An 8,395-nucleotide genomic window follows, 5' to 3' on the forward strand; every position below is an offset into this window, starting at 1 on the left:
TATATTACTTATTGAATATTTAATTATTTCTTTTAATTATTTTACTAACACTTAATTTGATCGTTTAGTTTAATATTTTAATTGCTTATTTTAATTATTTTACTAACACCTAGTTTAATTTTTATTTTTAATTAATGTTTAAATACTTATTTTAATTCTTTATGCATATTGCTTATTTGATATTTAAAAATTTATTTTAATTGCTTTGCAAAAAATTAATTTGATTGATATTTTACTTTTCAAATTTAATTGCTTATTTTTATTATTTTACAATTGTTTAAATATTTATTTAAATTCTTTATGTCTATTACTTATTTAATATTTAATTATTTTTTAATTATTTTACTATTACTTAACATAAAATAAGTAATTAAACTAAATTAGCAAATAATAACTATTTGGATAAATAATAAAACATTTATATTAAGCATTTTAAAGAAATGATTTTAAATACATAATATACATTAAAATTAAACAATTCAAATAAATAATTAAATATTAGACAACACAATATAAACAATTAAATAAAATAATTAAAGGAAATAAATAATAGGTAATTAAAAAAAAAATTGTTTGGGCCGTCAATGGGCGGCCCAGCAGGCGACGTTTTCTTTTGTGGAGATCATCGAAAAACTCCATTCCTGACAAACTCCACTCCATTTTCTCCCTCCCAAACTATTATCCTTACTCGAATTTCACATTTAAACCTTATATACAAGGATTTCTCAACACATGTATATAAAATCATGTTTTTTCTTGGTATCAAAACGTTTTCCTTCTTCAGAGAGAAATGGCCAACTGGGTCTACTGTTTTTTCCTTTTTGTTGGTGCCTGAGTCGACGGTGCTACAGTAATTTTCCTCTTTCCTTACTGTCTTCTCTCTCTTCTTGAAATGGTAAGAGTAAATTTGGATTTTTCTTAGTTTTCAAGATTTTAAACATTTTTGTTTTTTTTTTTTTAGTTGGCCAAAGGCCTCTTTGAAAAAATGGCCGGGTCAACCGGTCAATGGCCACTATTTACTCTAGGAAAGCCTAACCCGAAATTTAAGTACCTAAGATTCCCCTGCATAAGGTAGCAAATTCCCGGCAGCAAACCAATTCATCAGGGGGCAATTCCGTCCAAACAAGTTTCAACGGCTCTTTCCGGAATATAGCCGTTAATCCCCGATCCCCACACACTGGCCGTTTGAATCACCAAACCCTAATCAAGATGCCCCATCAACAAAGCCTAATTGAGAATTATATATATTTGCCCGATACACCTAATAAATATAATCTCATTACACAGGACGTTCTCGGATCCTACTCTCACAACCAGCAATCGCTCTGAATCCGCTCTTGCAGCCTCTTTCTAATACTAAATCAATTTCTTCATTGTTTATTCGTTTTAATTCAGATTTCTGGACTTTTTTAATCGTCTCTTTTGCAGGCTTCATTTCTCTTGTTTCATTTGTTTTTGCAGGGATTTCTATTTTTCGCTATCTTTCTCTATTAATTGTATACATATAGTTGCATATATACACAATTATTATATACATATATCTTTTGTTGTGTATTTTTTTGTGCTAACGTAATGGAAACAGGAATTGTTAATTCATATGCATCTTCTAACAAGAAATCGCAAAGCCCAGAACCTCTCCTTCATAGACGAAGTTCGCGAGAGAATGTATGGGTTGTTTTACGGTCTTTAATATTCTTTTAGAGTTTAAGATTTTCCCATGGATATCTTTGTTAAGAAGAATTTTATTGGAATTGGGAGAAAAGGAACGAAAAATTAAATAGAAATTGGGGTTTGGATTTTTTCCGAGTCTGCACTCCTGTCCTTTACATTTAATTATTTTCAATTTAATTCGACATATGGGGTGGATTTTTTAATTGTCTGTAAATATAAGTGGTTTTGAAAATGAAATTAGGTTTGTATTTTTCAATTCCGCTTTTAAGTCCACACTATCTGCAATTATGTTTTAATGATTTTCGATTCTATTCTACAATAGGTGGACTTATTTGTTTTACAATTATTATTTTGAATAGTCTGATTGAATTTCAATTCAAGTTTAAATCGGCATCTGAAATATCTCTGTCTTCTGATGTTTAAATTGAAATTTTAGAATTTGTTTAGTTTAATTTATGTTAGTATTAAATGAACTAAACTGTGTATCTTAACAATATGATGCTTTTGGTTCCTGCAGTTGGATCGGTTTATACCTAATAGATCGGCAATGGACTTTGACTACGCACATTACATGCTTACAGAAGCGAGGAAAGGTAAGGAAAATCCTGGAGCGATCTCTTCACCATCGAGAGAGGCGTACAGGAAACAGCTTGCTGAAGCCTTGAATATGAATAGGACAAGGATTCTTGCTTTCAAAAACAAGCCGCCTACTCCCACCGAGACAATTCTGAATGAGTTTGCATCAGCTGCTCACCAGGCCAAACCCTCAAAACCCCGTCGGCACATTCCCCAGGTTGGCTTTGTTATATTATTTTGTGGAGTTTATCTAATTGGATCAGATAATTTTTTAACATGAATGTTTTCTAAGAAAATCATAATTTGTATATTTATGCAGACTTCAGAGAGGACTTTAGATGCCCCTGATATTGTGGATGATTACTATTTAAACCTATTAGATTGGGGTAGCAGCAACGTTCTCTCCATTGCTCTCGGAAACACAGTGTATTTGTGGGATGCATCTAATGGTGCTACATCGGAACTTGTCACAATGGACGAAGAAAATGGCCCTGTGACCAGTGTCAGATGGGCTCCAGATGGACGACACATTGCTGTTGGCCTGAACAATTCGGAAGTTCAGCTATGGGATTCTACGGCCAATAGACTGGTGTGTATCTTGCAATATTTTCTGATCAATTATACAGGATTGGACTCAGACTCAATTCTGGAGCTTTATCCGGTTTAATTTGACATGGATAGAGGTCTATTTAATATATCTTACTACGGTAAAAACTTCTTATTTTCTTTATGTATCTTCTACTACAGCTGAGAACTTTGAGAGGTGGCCATGGGTCACGAGTTGGTGCTTTGGACTGGAACAATCACATTTTGACTACTGGAGGCATGGATGGTCAGATCATTAACAATGATGTTAGAGTGAGGGCACACATTGTTGAAACTTATAGGGGACATCATCAAGAGGTTTGTGGCCTTAAGTGGTCAGCCTCTGGTCAGCAGTTAGCGAGTGGCGGAAATGATAATCTGCTCCACGTATGGGACAGATCCATGGCTTCGTCTAATTCTCCAACACAGTGGCTTCACAGGCTCGAGGAACATACTGCTGCTGTCAAAGCACTTGCCTGGTGTCCTTTCCAGGGTAATTTACTTGCCTCTGGTGGAGGTGGAGGTGACCGGTGCATAAAATTCTGGAACACGCATACTGGTGTGTGCTTGAACACAGTTGACACAGGCTCACAGGTCTGTGCTTTATTGTGGAATAAAAATGAGCGTGAATTGCTTAGCTCTCACGGTTTTACTCAGAATCAGCTCACTCTCTGGAAATACCCCTCCATGGTGAAAATAGCCGAGCTCACTGGGCATACATCAAGAGTTCTTTTTATGGTTCAGGTACCGAGTTGTATTTTATTCAAAGAGTAATGAAACTACCATCTTTTAAAATCTTAAGTCTGATCTTTTTCCTGTGGTTGTCTGATTTAGAGCCCGGATGGATGCACGGTTGCATCAGCAGCAGGAGATGAAACTCTGAGGTTCTGGAATGTTTTTGGGACACCTGAAGTGGCAAAACCTGCACCCAAGACAAATTCAGAGCCATTTGCTCACTTGAACAACATTCGATGATTGACATGAGAAAGCAACTGCATGAAATTCCTCAGATTGTAGAGATCAACGACCATCCTCTTTCCTGATTGACATGAGACAGCAACTGCATGAAATTCCTAAGATTAATTACCATCCTCTTTCATTATTCTTTTGTCCATAGGTACAAACTCTTGATTAAATCCCTTGATACTGTATTCTTCCTACTCTATATGTCTCGATAACAGCTAATTATTTTCTATAATTTCCTTTTTCTGACAGAAGGGGTTCCTACAGACAATTGCTCAGGAGTTCTGCCATCCCACCCAAAACACATCTTTGTATTTTCTCAAGTGAAGTTCACTTAATAGTCTATGTAAAATTTCTCATGTGAAGTTCACAGAATCATTTCTGTCACAAGTGGTGTAAATGAATAATAGTTGTATAGGCTAGGGGAAGATTTTATTTCCTAAATGTGCAGATTAGTCACTAATTGTGACCACCAATATGTTTGTCCTTGGTGTAACAAGCTGGGGGGATCATATTGCCTGCACAGAAATATGTTTGTCATATTGCCTGCACAGAAGTATGTTTGTCTTCGTTTGTCCCCATCATTATGAAACTGAGTTTTTCTTTTCATTATTACATTTCATTATCATTCCAAACTGAGATAGGTGAAGCTCAGGGCACTCTCTCCTTAAGGGCAAAAAGATAAAAATAAAATGACATTACTATCAAACACATTCTCTTTCCTATCAAAATGGTTCGAATTGTCTCTCTTCCGAGAAGGTCTTTCATAAATATATAGACGAAATTAACCAGTATACAAGGAAACTTAAATTGTACATGCTAATTACATTGAGTGATTTTAGGGAGTATATCTGGTAACCTACATAAAGCTAAATTTCTTCTCCTATTTACAGCAGAATTTATGCCCCTGATATGTTTGCTTTCTGTTGATGAGTCAATCACAGAATTTATACCCTTGATATGTTGCTTACGTCCCCTCTCAAATTGATGCGGAAACATCAATCAGCATCAATTTGTTTGTAAGAAAATTATGTCGTTGCCGCGTAAGAGCTTTAGTGAAAATATCTGCCATTTGAAGATTGGTTGACACATGGGGGAGAGAAATAATCTGAGCCTCAAACGCCTCACGGATGAAGTGGCAATCCACCTCGATGTGTTTAGTGCGTTCATGAAAGATAGGATTGGCTGAAATGTGGATGGCACTAGTATTATCCACATTAAGAGGAGTAGGGTCACATGGAGAAAATCCAAGCTCATCTAGTAGACCACGAAGCCAATGTATCTCAGCACAAGCTTGTGACATAGCCCGATATTCGGACTCAGTAGAGGACTTGGAGACACGGTCTTGTTTCTTGCTTTTCCAGGAAATAAGAGAAGGGCCAAGAAACATACACCAGCCAGTGGTAGAATGTCGAGCATCACTACATCCGGTATAATCAGAATCACTATATCTGGCAAGATCAAGTGAGGTACCTGCAGGGTAAAAAAGTCCACACAAGGATGTACCTTGAACATATATGATGATTCTTCAAACTGCGGCCAATGGAGATGTCGAGGAGAAGCCATGTACTGACTAACCTGCTGGACTGCATAAGAGATATCGGGCCTAGTGATTGTCAGATTACCAAGCTGCCAACAAGAGTGCGCTAGGTTGTGGGGTCTAATAACATGTCACCCTCATCTTTGCGTAGCTTGAGATTAATTTCCATGGGAGTTTCAAGAGGTGTAGAGTCCTGGAGACCAGTAGCAGCCACCAACCAAGTCTTTGGCATACTTATGTTGTGACAGAAAAGTACCACGTGAATCAGCAATAATTTCTAGACCAAGAAAATATGTGAGAGAGCCAAGATCCTTCATGTGAAATGAGTCTTTTAAATGTTGTTTTAATTGGGAAATCAGAACTGAATTTGTACCCGTGATAATTATATCGTCCACATACACTAAGATAACCACAATACCAGATTTAGTTTTGCGAAGAAATAAAGATGCATCATACTTGCTTTTGAGAAAAGCAAATTTGAGTAGAGTAGAGGCAAATTTCTCATACCAAGCACGGGGGGCCTGCTTAAGACCGTACAAAGATCGACGTAACTTGAACACAGCAGAAGTAGGAGCGGGAAGTAAACCGGCTGGAGGGTGCATATAAAACATCTTCCTTGAGATCTCCGTGAAGAAATGCATTCTTCACGTCCATTTGATGTAAACCCCAATTTTGAGAAGCAGCAATACCCAATATAGTGCGAATAGTGATCATTTTTGCCACCGGAGCAAAAGTCTCATCGTAATTCACACCATATTCTTGATTATTTCCAAGAGCTACTAAGCGGGCCTTATATCTGTCCAAACTACCATCAGATTTAACCTTAATAGAATAGACCCACTTACAACCAAGTGGAGTCACACCTGCTGGACAATCTACCAATTCCCAAGTCTTATTAGCTTCAAGAGCACATAGTTCCTCTTTCATTGCCTGTTGCCAACATTTTTCTTTAACTGCCTGTGAGTAACTGGTAGGAATAAAAATAGAAGATATAGTGGCCGAGAGTGCAGAATTGAAGGTACATACCATAAGTGACTCAAATCCATAACGGTCAGGAGGACTAGACACTCTAGAGGAGCGGCGCAAGGGAGCAGATGGTAAGGCAGGAGCAGAAGGGGGCAGCACTTGAAGTCTTCGCTCATAGACCATACCTGGCTTATACCTTTCAACCTGATTATTAGGAGTACTAGAGGTGTCATCAAAAGAAGGTAAGAGAGAAAGAGAATGATTCTGTGATGAAGACATAGGAAAGAACCATTGATTTTCACAAAAGAGCACATTTCGTGAAACACGAACCCGATTAGGTTTGGATCATAGCATAAATACCCTTTTTGTGTGACACTATATTCTAAGAACGCACAACGTACGGACTGAGCAGAAAGCTTGTTCCTATTTGGCGGAGGAAGATGCATAAAACACACATACCCAAAAGTGTGTAGATTTGAGTAGGTAGGATTGCGATGATGAAGTTTGAAATATGGAGACTGAAAATTTAGAACTTGGGAAGGGAGTCTATTGATAAGAAAAGTTGCTGTAGCAAGTGCTTCTACCCAAAAATTTGGAGGAACAGAAGACTCAATGAGCAAGGTCCTTACAACATCTAAAAGATGGCGATTTTTTCTTTAAGCAAGTCCATTTTGTTGTGGAGTGTATGGACAAGAGCATTGAGAGATAACACCTTTAGATTGCAAGAAAGATTGGAGCTCATGACACATATATTCCCCACACGAGTCAGATCGAAGAGTTTTAATAGTGGCTGAAAATTGGGTGTTAACAAGAGCTAAGAATAATTTGAACATAGAACAAACTTCTGATTTGTGCCGCAAAAAGTAAACCCGCGTATATCTGCTGTAGTCATCGATAAACGTCACAAAATATTTGTGTTGACCATGAGAAATGATAGGACTAATACCCCAAACATCACTATGAATTATTTCAAATGCGTAAGTTGCTCTACTTCCTTCAGAAGGAAAAGGTAAAATCTTACTTTTGCCCAGTTTTCAAGTTGTACACACAGGAAAAATAGTGGAAGAAGAATGCTCTTTATTAGATAACAGACCAGATTTCAATAAATAAGATAGAATCCTAGAATTAGGATGGCCAAGACGCTTATGCCATACTTCATTTGACACTTTAGACTCATTACAAAGTAAAGACAGGACTGAGGAAGATAAGCTACGTGGAACAGGTAATTGCAGAGAGAAGAGACGTCCGTGCTTAGGCCCCTTTGCTACCACCTGCCCTGACATCTGATCCTGTACAATACAACCATCATTAGTAAAATGTACATTATAGTTTTGGTCCACAAGCTGGCCGACATATATCAATTTCACAGAGAGATTTGGTGACACAAGAACATCATTAAAGTTAGATGAAACATCACCAACTGCCTCAATGGGTAGAACACTACCATTGGCTGTTTGAATATGTGATGAGCCAACATATTTTCTGATATTACTTAATCTATGGAGAGTATTAGTCATATGATTTGAGGCGCCCGAGTCTAAGATCCAAGAAGTAGAGGAAGAACCATTACCTTTAAGACCAAATGCTGAAAAAGCACTCACAATCATTTCATGCACAGCCTCTCGAGTTATAACAGGTTCTGGAGGCTGTAAACTAACAGCAGACATTGCAGCATCCACAGTAGTAAAGGATGGTTGTGAACCAGCAGAAGTAACAGCAACATGATAAGCCTTATTAGAACGTGAAGGACAAACAGGACACTCTTTAATAATGTGCCCTAATTGCTTGCAGTAGTTACACATTTTCTGAGGGCAGTGAGGAGCAATATGGCCTACTTCTTACAACTATAGCACTGTGTGGTGCTCATATCACGTCCCTTTCCCTTACTATGAGCAACATAGGCAACTGAGATAGGATTAGAAGAAACACGTGCCTGCTCCATAATATTTTGAGTATTAAGACGTTGTTCCTCATGTAAGAGTTCTCCAAAACATGCCTCCAAAGTTGGAACATGATCTCTATTTACTAGAGAGGCACGAACAGATTCAAAATCAGACCTTAATTTCATCAGAAATTGGTCTCTTTGGCTGGTTT

The 8,395-nt window shown here is 37.4% G+C and overlaps 1 pseudogene; it reads left to right on the forward strand.

Annotated features, from left to right (window-relative positions):
• Positions 1-1,183: 1,183 nt before the first annotated feature.
• On the forward strand, positions 1,184-4,404 carry LOC111394022 (annotated as a pseudogene).
• The last annotated feature ends 3,991 nt before the right edge of the window (positions 4,405-8,395 follow it).

The sequence above is a fragment of the Olea europaea genome, chromosome 1, assembly GCF_002742605.1.
Source record: "Olea europaea var. sylvestris chromosome 1, O_europaea_v1, whole genome shotgun sequence".
NCBI classification, from domain to species: Eukaryota; Viridiplantae; Streptophyta; class Magnoliopsida; order Lamiales; family Oleaceae; genus Olea; species Olea europaea.